The sequence below is a fragment of the Aedes aegypti genome, chromosome 2 (assembly GCF_002204515.2).
Source record: "Aedes aegypti strain LVP_AGWG chromosome 2, AaegL5.0 Primary Assembly, whole genome shotgun sequence".
NCBI classification, from domain to species: Eukaryota; Metazoa; Arthropoda; class Insecta; order Diptera; family Culicidae; genus Aedes; species Aedes aegypti.
In genome coordinates this window covers 283,607,243-283,621,882 of record NC_035108.1, presented here as the reverse complement: position 1 = coordinate 283,621,882, position 14,640 = coordinate 283,607,243, and the positions used below count along the sequence as shown (strand labels likewise).

Sequence of the window (14,640 nt, the reverse complement as noted above, 5' to 3'; positions counted from 1 at the left end):
TGAACGGTCCCTAAGGGGTCGATGACCATTGGCGTAGCCAGGTTTTTTTCATCAGGGTGGAGGGCTTGAGAAGATCGAATCTTAACATTTCATTCACGATTTTCACGACAAAACGATCATTATACATTACACTCTTTTTGCATGAAACATAAAACTATACAAGATACCCACCGTATTTTTTTCATAGTAAGCTAAGTAAAATCCTAAACGCGTCTTATTTCAATGTTGAGTGACGGGTCTATTTAAAGTCTTGCAGATTTACCTATTGGAAAAATTCCAAAGATTCGATTCGTTGTGATTCCTTTGATCGGCAATTTTGCTTTGTCCAGTAAAACAAATGGAATCAACCTGAGTTCCTAGTTATACATGATCGATGAATTATCTAAAAATTTCTCACAGAACACAGATATTCCTAAAGAGGTTCATATTAAAATTCCTCTTTATTTAGAATTTCCTTCGAAATACATAGCATAAATAATTGCCTCGAAGCTCTTCTTGGAATTCATTTTAGTATAATTCAAAGAATTTTTCATACGGAGTTTTCACATAATTTTTCCTAAACATTGTTTTAAAACTCAATGTTTGGAAATGGAATGTGTGTAAAATATTTCTTACTGTATGAAAACCAAGAAATTTTCTTTAGTTTTAATGGATTTTTTTGCTGGGTTTTTAGCGCAGAAGTATTCATAAATTACATCACGTGAAGTGTGAATAAATCTCAAAAATTATTCCTATACCTAAGGGATGATTTAATGCTTCAAAATGATTTTGGTGAAATTCCTAGTCAAGTTCCTGAAAATCTCGTGAGCAAATTTTGAAGTTTATCTCGAGACATACTGAAGATAAAAATGGAATGAACTCAACAAGGACTAAATGAAGATGATTATTGAAGTAATTACTTGAAAAATAAAAATATTCAATTAGAATTTTGAGTGAAGTTTGTGGTCGAGTTCAAGTTCAAGCAAAAATCAATTTTAATTTAGACGCAAAACCGGTGTACCCAGTATGTTTCTGGAACAATTTATGAAATTATTGTTTGGAAATTTTTGAAAGAACAGGAATCCATAGATTAATTTTTGAAATAGTATTGAGAGAAATTCTCGGAGGAATTCATGAATGAACCTACACACATAATTTTTTTTGACTTAAACTCGGCTGTATGAATTCCGTTTTTTTTTTAATTTTAAGAATGATTTAACTAGCGAGTTGCCAAGTTGCTAAGTAACGAAACACAGTTTTATGATACTTGAGATCGCTGTGCATAACTCGTTAAATATTTGGCATATTAAATTGAGTTTTTATGGAAGAATTTTTAGAATCACCTCTAGAAAACACCTTTAAATTTTGTTGAGGAATCTCTGGAGAAATTCGAGGTACAGCCAGGAACGATTTAAAGAATAATTTCAGGAATAATTGAAGAAACACGTTGGAGAAATATCTGGAGGATTATGAATGATATCTCGAGTGGAATTCCTGTGGGAAATACGAGGAGTCCGATTACTCTAATGATAATATTCTGCTGACAATAAATTTTGTAGAACCTTTTTGAGTTTCCCAACAGATTTGATATACCCTTCGAAAAATGTATTGCAAGAAGTTTTTCAAAAAGCTGATTGTTTGGAATACTCCATAAGTTTTCCAATCTATCATCATGCAACAATTATATAAATATGAGTGCTGGAGACAATTTTTTAAGAATACAAACACATGATAAATTCCCGTAATATTGTTTTTAGCATCGTCCAAAGGGGAGGAGGCATTCCCATTGCCCCCTCTGGCTATGCCCATGCGTGCATGACATTAAACATCATCATCATTTCTAATGAAAATATGGTAGAACATGGCGAAAACAATTTTTTGATAAATTTAAAACAAGCCGACAAAATCGGGTCGAAAAGCTGACAAAATCGGGGGTAGACATCGGGGGCAGACAAAATCGGGGGCTGACAATATCGGGTCAGTACTGTATAATTGTTTACTATGTGTTAAAAAAATTCAAAATTTGACATTTTTTGTTAAAATAGGCTATATTTAATGCCTTAAGGAATCGTACACAGTTTTAATTAAAAGTTATTTCCAACATTCAGTTCATATTTCGGATCCATCATTTCGCTAAAAGCAGAGCCACCCTCATCAAAATTGCTAACCAATCAGTGCTGTCTCCGATTGCTTTTAAGCTTCTAACCAACTTTGCTGAAGACACGAACATTCTAAGTGGTCAGGTTCATGAGCCAGAGCCGTCTAAAATATGACAAATTTACATGCACACTAGCGCCACGTAGTGGCAAAACTGCTAACCAATCAGTGCTGCCTCAGATTGCTTTTAAGCTTCTTAACAACTTTGCTGAAGACACGAACATTCTAAGTGGTCAGGTTCACGAGCTAGAGCCGTCTAAAATATGACCAAATTACATGCACACTAGCGCCACGTAGCGGCAAAACTGCTAATCAATCAGTGCTGCCGCAGATTGCCTTTAAACTTCTGACCAACTTTGCTGAAGACACGAACATTCTAAGTGGTCAGGTTCATGAGCTAGAGCCGTCTAAAATATGACCAATTCACATGCACACTAGCGCCACGTAGCGGCCAATTTGCTAACCAATCAGTGCTGTTTCACATTGCTTTTAAGCTTCTGAACAACTTTGCTGAAGACACGAACATTCTAAGTGGTCAGGTTCATGAGCTAGAGCCGTCTAAAATATGACCAAATTACATGCACCTAGCGCCACGTAGCGGCAAAATGGCGCATTAAAAATTTCAGCTGATGAACGCCGTAAGGCTTCTGAACAACTTTGCTGAAGACCGCAGCTTTCTAGAAAGTAAGGTTTCCAAGATATTGCGTCATTAGTGTAATAGTTTACGGGTGATGCTAAACTTTTTGGGGTGCTGCAATATTCAATTGAGGTGTTGCAATACTAGATGATGCGATTCCATACTTATGGCGGGTAGTGTATAAATACTTAGTCTAATTCAAATATTTCCTCCAGGAATTTTATAACTTTTGCACCGGATAAATAAAGTTTGGGAATAAAGTTCATGGAATTTCGATTCAAACTCGTTGTGATCAACAACATGATTTTTCTATCTCTTATACTTTTTGAGATACATGCCGTTGTATGTGAATAGTCCCTTAAAGTCGTATTTTTAATTATAACTTTTTTACAAGAATTTTGACATTTTTTGTGTTTCCAATGTTTTTTGTCATGAAAAAACCCGTGTTTTTGCTAAACATATCGTCACGCTATCTTTTAAAGTAACAAAGTTATTTATGAATTACTCTTTTTCCTAGGGGTAGTTTAGGCCACTACAACTGCCTTCGGCGCAAAATGGCGCAGATAACTCTTGCAAATCATGAAAGTACCATATCTTCCCTTTCGGCAGATGATAAAAACATTGGTCTATAAGCGTCTTTTCATGGGTTCTTACTATTGAACAAATAAGCCTTATTAAAACAATTTCTACCGATAATTCCTGTACTTCAGAAGATAGAAAAATGCGATATTCAGTAAGAACACGCATTTTAAGCTATCTAACAACTTTGTAGAAGACATGAAAAATGTAAAAAATCAAGTGTCAAGTGTCTTTTAAAAAACATATAAAAGAGGCTATCTAATAATTTTACATGTTCAAATGTCCATGTTGTGAAAATTTAAAACTCTTGGACAGAATGTACGAAAAAGTTACACATATCAATGGTTGCTATTCCGTGATTGACCGAAGTCAGTGAAAATGCACAAAGAATCAACTAGAAGTTCGGTTGGGATTGGTCATTATCTTCTTCAGTGTGTATAATTCAGTGCCTCTATTTATACAGGGTCAATAACGGCCTCGGCCACGTCCTTGCTGTCAGGTGGGATTGGGGGAAGGAATGTTAGTGTGTAACCTTTGCTATTTGGAGATCGTGTACGCCACTACATCTCCACAAAGGTTACTGGCAGGGATGTTTTTTAATGGGGAGGATCGTTGGGTCACAAGATTCACTTTGATAAGTGATTAGACCATGATAAATAATTATTTGTGAGATATAAACATGCTTATCTATATAAATAAAAATGGAATGGTGTTTGTATGTCACGAAATGACTTACGAACAGGTCTGTGGATCTGAATGATTCTTTCTCCGTTTTGTTTGTCAAGGGTTCCGACGGGTTTGTGTGTATAAAAATCCAAGGATATTCACCGGGAAAGCCGAAAAAACAAGAGTTAAAGCAACTATCATTTTGCATGGGACAAACCATAGTGTTTTTTAACAGCCTACATGATGGCAAGACGAAGTTTGCCGGGACCACTAGTCTATATAAATAAAAATGGAGTGGTGTTTGTATGTCACGAAATGGCTTTCGAACGGGTCAACCGATTTGAATGATTACTTTTCCGTTTTATTCGTCAAGTGTTCCGACATGTTTGTGTGCATAAAAATTCTAGGATATATAAAATTCCCAGGAAAGTCAGACAATCGAGCTGAACGGAACTGTCATTTTGTATGGGACGATCCATAGCGTTTTTCAAGAGCCTATTTGATGGCAAGACGAAGTATGCCGGGCCCACTAGTTTGTAAATATAATATTTTCATTTGATATGAAGAATTTCTATGTAGAGGAAAATTATGTGGACACGCGAGGTGACGAACCATTCAAAGTTTGTTGAACAAATACCTAAATGTAACATTCCTACAGCTGTCAGGACGAAAGCATGTGTTATTATATTTTACTTATTTGAAAAGAAACAAATAACTCGATTGGCTGGAACACCATAGAACAATCTTATTAATATGCCGACACTTCCTACTGTTTCTACGAATCATGCAAATTTTGTTGAATAAAGTGAAACTTTCGCAAGTCTACATTTGTAGTGTCGAACCATTCAAAGTTTTTTTTATTACAATAATAAAGGTAAAAAGAAAGGGGTGTTTTGAAAAAAAAATATGTTAAACATAAAAAAAATCATGAATCACAATTTATGTTGACACTCTCAGTGGCGAACCATTCATAGTTTGTTGAAAAATCATATTTACGTCCCATCGTTGTAACGATTTTTTATAGATTAGATATAGAAACGAGCTGACCAATTGATCCGTTATCCTTGACTGAGCAGCAACAATCCACTTTCAGCTTCACTCGTTTGCTCGGCTATATAAAAGCACTCAGAGAAAGTAGGCGCGCGACTGGAGAGACAACTGACGACAGCTCGGGCTTTCTTGACGCACTGCCCAGGAGCAAGCGTCAAGGTCGAAGGATCAAACACTACTCTGAATTTCATTTGAACTAATACAAACAAACCGCTGCTAAGTATTGCTCGGTGTACAATTTGTTGAATTTTCAGCTTTGACGTTGCTTTTCGTATAGACTAAGTATTGCACTCCTTACCTATAAGTTGCATAAAAATATGTTTTAAGGTCTGAGAAAGTACGGTAGGAACAAGTCTCCCCGAAGTCTACCCAGTATCCCCTACTGGTTATGCAACTTATCCCCGAATACCAGTTTCCCGAATACCCCTTTTCCTTGAATTATCCGTTTCTCCGAAATGTTTTCGACACTCGTAACTCGACACTCGTAACTCCATACATTTCGGGTCGGGATCAAACTGGTAATCTGATATATAGTCTTCTTTATTTCTTTTATTGGTTTTTCCAATTTTACCGTCCTTGGTATGTTTGACCATATGTTTTGTTGAGATTGACTAAACACATCCTTGTTTTAATTGCTTATCGTTCTTCCTAGTTTATCACTTTGTCATTGAAGACTAGCTTTGTATCTTTTTGATATGCATAACTTTTCAGGGAAACGAGTCATTCGGGGAAACAACATTTAGGGAAAAGTAGCACAATCTTTTCTGCTACATGAGTATAAGCATTAGACTGGGCATTCGTGACAATGTTTTAAGGTACAGGTTATTCATATCTAGAAGTTTTACATTAATCCCTGCCTACTTTCTAATTATAAAGCATTGTTATAATCATTGAATAACTCTTACTTACATAAGAGCTCATCGGTGTGAAAAATCAAATATGAAAATTTCCTCCCTGGGTCCCTTTCTTCCCGGGTCCCTTTCTTCCCAAAATTCTCTCAATGGTTTCCTCATTTGCTCTGCAGGAATCTCTTACAAAGATTTCTAAGCGAATCTGTTCAGAAATTCTGCAGAAATTCTTTTTCAAATTTATTCGAGAATCCTTTCAATATTCCTGCAAGGGTGTCTCCAGATTATTCACAAGTTTTTCACGAATTCTGTTATAGAAGAACTTCCTGGAATTTGTCTACAGATTCTTAAAAAGATTCCCTGCGGGCCATAAATTTCTTAACCAGTTAAACACAAAAGTCCAAAATACTGATTTTTTGGCTATTAACGACGAATTGTTTTTGTTTAAGCACAAATGAAATCGTTGGATGTTTAGTTTCTTGGCATTATTGGTAAATTATCGAAAATGGTTTAAAATACCCTTGAACAGAAAAAAAATAACAAGATTTAAGTTATTATTCAGTGAATAAACGATACTGACGTTAATTCTCAGATATGAAAAACCTTATTAGGGTCGATGTACCAATAGCCGCATAGCTAAGAACAAAAATTTGTATAAAATCGAAAAATAACGCTAGCGGCATTATTTTTACATCATCTGAAAGCTTTTTCTCTTGGTTTTGTGGGAAAAATATGAAAACTACGAAAACTCATATGTTTGTATTTATTATCGCTTGTGCCACTATAGGAATACATGTGCCTATAGTAGCATTATTTCTAATTTCTGTTCCTATAGTAGCACTAGCATCACGGCGTTGTCAAAATACTAATCAAAACCGGATTTTTACAAAGCTTTTATATTTTTCCTTAGAAAAGTGGATCAAATGCTTTCGTTTGATGTAAAAAAGTTCTTAATTCATTAAATATTTTGTATAATAAAAAATAGTTTCTCTCAGTAGTGCTACTTTAGGAACAATAGGTTTACTATAGGCGCAAGGGAGCTCAAATTTTAAGCAAAACTAATTATTTCGATCATTTTTGAACACAATCAAGCTGTGTATCAATGGTACTTAGATAAATAGCTCTTGACCTTCAAGTCAAAAAATGTTTTGAAAAGATTTATAGCAAAACGGCCGTAAAAGCCACTAGTGCGACTATAGGGGACTGTCAACTAAGGGAACACTGACCCTAGTTTATGTTTTTTCGTCGCGATCCAATCCAAATCCATGGATTGTCCGCACATAATTCTCAAGAGCTGGTGAATACAGGCCTTGAAAATCGCTGAGTTGGTTTCCCTCTTAACTAGCATATTGTTGAGATCGACTAGTGGAATTTCTTCGCACTGGAATTCAACTACAGCGCGGGACGAAACAATGTGCACATTTTCCGATTTTCATAGAAAACGGGCGTTTTTAGTAAACTTTTTTTTTTTTTAATTTAGTTTTAGCTAAAGGAACAAGTCTTCGGCTTGTGAACCCGGAGGTTCGATTCCCGCCCAGTACAGAATTTCTTCGAATGGGATACTTACCTTATTTTCTTGTATGTGCGTAGTTGTATTATTATACTTGGGGGCTGTCCATTAATTACGTTAGACAATTTTCGGAATTTTTCTACCCCCGCTTCCCCCATGGAAGATTTTTTTATGTAAGAAAACCAAAAATAAACTGTATGGCGCGTAACAAATCCTAAAGATACCCCAACACCCCTTACGTATTCAATGGACGGCCCCTTGCTACAAAATATGAAACAATATGTTGACAGGTATTGAAAGCACTTCAAGTAATAACTTGAGAAATGCCCATATGAAAACTACCACCAAAAAAAATCTTAGATTTACACGTAACGTTATTTTAGTTTCAATCATGCAAAGCATGATGATTCAATGATAAAACCTAAACACATCTATTATATCCAACATTGTTACCAAATTCCTTAATTTTGAACGCGAAACATCTTCTCTCAAAGAATGTTGCTTGCAAAACGGCTCGGTTTACATGATTTTCCCGCTGAAAATTCAATCATAAATTATGCATATGGAATGACAAGCCGTCGATCCATCCATGTGCATTATTTTTGGTAGAATATTCAGATGCAAGAAAGCATGCAATATTGGCGAATGTTGGATGTAAGATCATGAAATGTTCCAGTTTCACTCAAGCATTTTCGAATGCAATGAGACAGTTTACATTATTAATAGTTGAATGTTCAGATGCAACTCCTTTTACATGATTGTTGGCCCATTTACGAAACATATGTTAAATCTAGATTTTCAAACCAAATCGTATTAATTCGTATAAAGAGGTACCTATTTCCAAACATGACTGGTTTGCATGGCATTAGTTCAATGGATACTTTGTTTGGTCCAGCACTGTATGCACATTGACTCTCCTTTTCGTTTTACGAACGAGCATTTGTTGGTACCGATCCGAGAGAACCACAACGCATCGGCCCAGGTGGATTGCGCCCGGAGGCAGTTTCTCCGGAATAAACAGTTATAAGCACGATTGCCCGTGCTGGCGCGTCACAAAACTCGCACGAGTTCAGGTTTGGCTTTGGCTTTGCTCGGGATAAGCGAAAGGTACTGTTCCAGTCGTTTGCATTGATTGCCCAGGGAAAACAATCAGAAACCAGCCGAAATCTAACCAACATCTGCACCAGTGATGAATAGCAGTGATCTGAAACAGGTTTTTCTGTGATCAGACGTATGTTGTTGATATTTAGTCATTCAAGGTCCAAATTTGAATTAAGACTAATTTTTTTTACAAATGTGTTTATTTTTTTTTAAGTTTTGTTTATTTTCTGGCATTTTACAATATTCATTTATCTGGTCTATGCACATAATTATGGTTTTTACATATTCGATTCTGATTCAAAATTGAAGTAAGGCGATGCAACACTGGTCATCGTTATTGCTTCCGGTGCATCACATCATCGGGAAGCTGATTTACCTCAATTTGGTCGGTTTGGCAACGAACCGACTTCCCCAATCCGATCCCTGATCTGTTGTAAATGTACAATCATTGCACGCGTTTGTGTAGATATTAGCATCGTTGCTTTGGTGGCATACTTTTGGATTATCGACAGAGGTGTACGTACACTGTGTACTGTAGTTTAAAGGGAGGTATTGTGAATATAGTTTTATGTGACAAATTTGATTGAAGGGGTGATTTAAGTGAATTATGAGGAGATCTACAACAAAATTTTCCTATAACTAATTTTATTAAAGCCATATGCCTGCAAATTAAATTGCTTAACCGCTCAATGGGAGTATGAACTTTACAAATAAAAATCGGAATTCAAAATTATGAATAATAAGTCCTGAAAACCGTGAATTGATACAGTCATAAAGTCATGACGGTAATTCATGATTTCGTGAATATTATTCATAAAGATACGTAAGTAGAACTTGACTAAGAAGCTAAGAGAAAAATAACAAATTTTAACCTAAACAAGCTCTCCTTAACCCCACAACAGCGTTCATATGATAATGTTCATACGATATTATGACATACTGCTAAAATATGAACTCAAGTCCTTAACAGTGTAACTTGTCGACGGGATGAAATAATGGTTTAAATATTTCAATTTGAATGAAGTTGCTAAATCGAAAAGTCACATCTTCCGATCCGAGGATTTATCAAAATTCAGTTTTGGCTTCAAAGACATGAATAAATGATTTCACGGATGAAATACCTTGAACGATGAAAATAGATTTTTGTAACAATCCATGCTTGTGAATGATTCGAATATTAATCCTAGACGATTTAAAAATTCAAACGTGGTTCTGTGGCTACTCCCTTACAGATTCCTTTAGGAAGAGCTCAAAGATTTTTTTTTTTCAATGTGTGCTCCAGAGACTCCTTCAGAAATTCATTTTGGGACCCATCCAGCGATTCGTATAGAAATCAATCAGCAGTCCAAAAGTTGCCATCTTCTTCTTCTTGGCATTTACGTCCTCACTGGGACAGAGGCTGCTTCTCAGCGTAGTGTTCTTATGAGCACTTCCACAGTTATTAACTGAGAGCTTTCTTTGCCAAAGTTGCCATTTTCGCATTCGTATTTCGTTGATATCTAAAAACCGCATTTTTTTTTAACTGTTCAAACTATTCCCTCAAGAGTTTCTGCCAAGATTCCCTCACAAATACTATCAGAATTCGACAATTCAGAATTCGAATCAGGAAATTCCTTTAGGGATTATTTCGAAAATACTTCAAGGAACCATTTTTTTTTCTGCCGATTCTGTTAGTGATTCTCCGGAAGATCTTCCTGGACTCTTCCTTGGCAGACTTATCTAAAGATTTCTCGAGTAATTTCACTAGTTAATTATTCATGGACTTTCAAAAAGTTCATTCAGAGTTTCCAACTGAAAATGCTACAGTCTTTCTTTCAATTATTCGTATACACATTTATCAGAAATGCTAACCATGGTTTTTTTTTTTTTGGCATACTTCTAGAATTATGTACAGGGTGTCGTTCGGAGGTTTTATAAAGCGAATCATCAAAGACTTTCTCTAGATTTTCTTCAGATGTCGTATGTCCTGCATTGTCAAGTATTTCTCAAGAAGTTTAATCAGAGAACATTTTACGGTTTTTATTAAGAATATGTCTTTGATTAGTTCAGAAACATTCCCAACAATTTATAAAAAAAATCCTTCACAGTGTTCTGCAAGAATTCCCTGGTGGATTCATTGGGACATTTCTGGCAGAAACTCTAAAGAAATGTATGAAAAAATCTATGAAGGAAGCCCAGAAGGATTATTTGGGGGTGTTAATATCGAACTTCCCCGTTAAAATTTTGAAGAAATCCTGAACGAATTTTTTAAAGGAAATTGAGGATTTCCTTGTGATATTTTAGGAAGAATCATTGGTTGAATTTATAGAATAAATTCTGAAGACATCTTTAGTAAAATTACTGGTTGTATTCTTGAAAGCATCCTTAGTCAATCACAAATAAAATACCTCCAATTTACAATCTTTAGCACCCGTCTGATTCCGACCATGGCGATAACGGCTACAATGTCACTGATGATCACGATTGCAAAAACGATGCTGGAACCGGATGTTTCAGTACACATCCAGCCGGTTAGTACCGGTCGGTAGCACCGTTGCCATCGCTGCCTGCAGTTTATGGCGATAACTGGGACTGACTCTTGTTTTTTCCTCCTCCGTACCGTAGAGATTTTCGTCTCCATTCATTCATCTTTTGTGACAGTTTTTCCGCATTAGCCCCGTTTGCGAGAAGATCCGAAACCTAAGTAATTTGTATGGGTTTACAACTGGGTGGAACCGGTTCTCGTCACGAGTATTAAAATTGATTACTACAAGGCGAGTTTTCGTAAGTAAAATGGTACTTTTCTATGTTCCTTACAGCATTTGCTGCTCGAATAATTTCTAACTTACAAAGAGAAAATGCAGTATGAAGAAGGTGACTGCATATCACCACCCTACATTATTCGACCGAGATTAGGTCGACGTAACCGTATCTGGAGTAGTACTTGTTTGCCGCCATACTTAAAACTGTTTTGAGAGGAAGCAAGCTGTAGTAAACAATAAGATATCATGATCAAAAGGAAAATTGTAGGAAACTCAATGCGATAAAGCATAGCCTAATTTGAAGCTAGTAGAAACGATGAGTTTAAATGTGTTTTTCAGTTTTTTTTTTCTCTAAAAGTACAAGTTTGAACATTTATTTTATATTGCATTTTAAATTGGCCATTATAATTTATTGAACTTATAAATTTTCACAATAAGTGTCTAACTAAGTGTGATAATAGTAGTTTACGGAACAAGTTGCAGAATAATGATTTTTACAGCACGAGTGGTAAATTTGTCCTACGAGGTTTGCCGAGTAGGATAATTGCAACGAGTGCTGTAAAAATCGAGTTCTGCAACGAGTTACGTACAACATTTTTTGCAATTTCGTCGAGGACCACTTGAGAGCATCAGAAATTATATCGGAATGCACTCACCATTATTTTACAATTTCTAAAAAATTGTTGTGTAATGATTCATTACGCAACTCAAAACAGTTGCGCAATGAGAAAGCGTTGCGTAATGAATCATTACAGCACTGATTTCAGTTGCGTAATGACTATTCCCGCTTTGCATACTTCAGTGCAGGAAAATAGGCCGTTTTATGACAGATTGGCGTGATGAAAAACAGCCTATTACGATGACAAATTGCAAAAACAATTTAATCAAACTGTACGTATACAAACAAAACTAATGATTCACTTTTTATCCACATTCGAATCCTAAACAAACTGCGAGGGAATACATTATTATTTCAGTTTTGACAAAGGACCCATGTAACAACTTTCCTCTCCGTATTTGCTACCCATCCAACCAAAGCGTATTCAAGTTGACATTTCTGAAAAAGGCAGTATATTAACATAACACACCACGTATCCCAGAGGAAATCGCATCCATTTCACTTTGAGACGTTGAGGGTTAAGCCATTCTTCATTAGGAAGCTTTTCCCCGTTTTTTTGCATTGTAGGTCAAATACAAAAATACCGACATTTTTTAGAGTGGCTCAGTTCAAAGTTTTTGTTGACGTAGCTTAATCAATTCACTCAGATAATTCGCAAGAGTACAATAACGTCCATTAATTATGTATCTGATATAGAAAGTGACTCAGTTTGAATCGATAGCAGCAGTTGGGAAATTCAGAAACCAGACCTAGTAATCTCAAGTAGAAATATCTTCTCGTTGATATTGTGTGTATTCCAGAACTTCCTCATATATGATGTCATTTTTATGATAAGATCTTATCTCTTTTTATGATGGTAGCTGTGCTTCAAAGCTGTTATCTCACGGCCTTTCAAACAAAATAATTGGTGTGCAATGTCTATGCCCGAGCAAAAAAAATTATTATGATACTAGTGGTCCCGGCAAACTTCGTCTTGCCATCAAGTAGGCTGTTGAAAAACGCTATGGTTTGTCCCATTCAAAATGACAGTTCCGTGCATTCTCGTTTTTTTTTTACTTTCGAGGTGAATATCCTTGGTATCTGATCCGCTGACCCTTTCGTAGCTCATTTTGTGACAAACAAACACCATTCCATTTTTATTTATAAAGATCAAATATTTGTATTATAACCAATTCTAATTGTCATACGCCAAAAATATCGAATCGCTTTAGCGAGTATTGCCACATTCGTTTTGAATTTGAAATGAAAGCACCAAAAAAGTTCAGAATCACCGGTAAGCACAAATTGGTTTGTAGTGATTCTTAACTTTTCGGCGAATTCGAAGCAAGTGTTGCAATACTTGGTGAAACAATTCCATATTTTTGACGGATAACGTAAATAGGGACCCAAAAATCCGTAAGGGTAAACGCGCAGCGATCCAGCAAGACCAAGTTGAGGGTTGTTTAGTCGAGAATCTTTTCAAGTTTGAAATTGTCTCGACTTCCAAGGGTAGAGATCAGGGCAACAGATTATCTTCGTTCTTGCAACACAATCTATACATGCAACGGTCAATTGGTCAGTTCTGTCTCAATTCGAAAAAATATTTTTTCATTTGTAATGTTTATCTTGGAAATATTCTACACTGGGTAAAAAAGTTTTCAACTGAGAGCTTTTTCTTGTCAAAATTGATATTGTGCTCTGCACAAAACATTTGGATAATCAAAAAATGATAATATTCGCGTGTTTATGCTCGTTTCAACGTTTCATGCCGATTGTGGCCCGTGATCTCTAAGAAATCTTTTGGAACAAATCGAACCGGATTCCTAATTCTCAATTTATTGCTAATTGCATTCGTCATGCTGGCCTCAAGTATTGCAACACTTGTTTGTGGCATAAGGCCCAGATAGCCGTAGCGGTAAACGCGCAGCTATTCAGCATGACCAAGCTGAGGGTCGTGGGTTCGAATCCCACCGGTCGATGATCTTTTCGGGTTGGAAATTTTCTCGACTTCTCAGGGCATAGAGTATCTTCGTACCTGCCACACGATATACACATGCAAAAATGGTCATTGGCATAGTAAGCTCTCAGTTAATAACTGTGGAAGTGCTCATAAGAACACTAAGCTGAGAAGCAGGCTCTGTCCCAGTGGGGACGTAACGCCAGAAAGAAGAAGAAGAGAAGATGCTGGCTCCATACCACTTTATCGAAATCCTTTCAAAAATAAATTGCGTTCATCGATTACTTGAACTGCACCATAGCTATAATTTATTGCCAAAAATCATCGAGTCGACCTTTGGGGGCGCGTGGAAGGTGATATATACATACCGCGATGGATGAATACACAATTTGTTTGCAGTTTACCTGTGAATGCTTGCATGCACACGCTGAAAAATAGTTAGGGGCACGCTAGAAATCCATAAACCCTTACGGAATTAATATACCACCCCTTACACATGATTGAATACATTTCGCTCATATTTGAGGAAATGCAAACTTACACTTAAACTATATTAAACTTACACATTCAGTTTTTTATATTCTCAGCAATGTAAACGATGAAAAAACAACAATGATAGCACTAAACGAAAAACTCTTACTCTGTTAAAAACTGTCAAAAGCCAGTTTTTTCATTTCTTGTTTATAAAGACAATAAATCAAAGAGAGTCTATGTTTAAGTTGTGGACAAATTAAGTTCAAATAAAAAAAATCTAAATCGAAGCTTGCTTTATTTAAAAGCACAAAGTATCATGAATTTTCAAAGTTTTCCCAAACAT

The 14,640-nt window shown here is 36.0% G+C and overlaps 1 protein-coding gene across 2 annotated transcripts in view; it reads left to right on the top strand.

The window, feature by feature from the left end:
* The window catches only part of LOC5564298 (serine/threonine-protein kinase 26), a 242,242-nt gene that overhangs the window by 39,867 nt on the left and 187,735 nt on the right, over window positions 1-14,640 (top strand). The gene's annotated exons all lie outside the window — the stretch shown is intronic.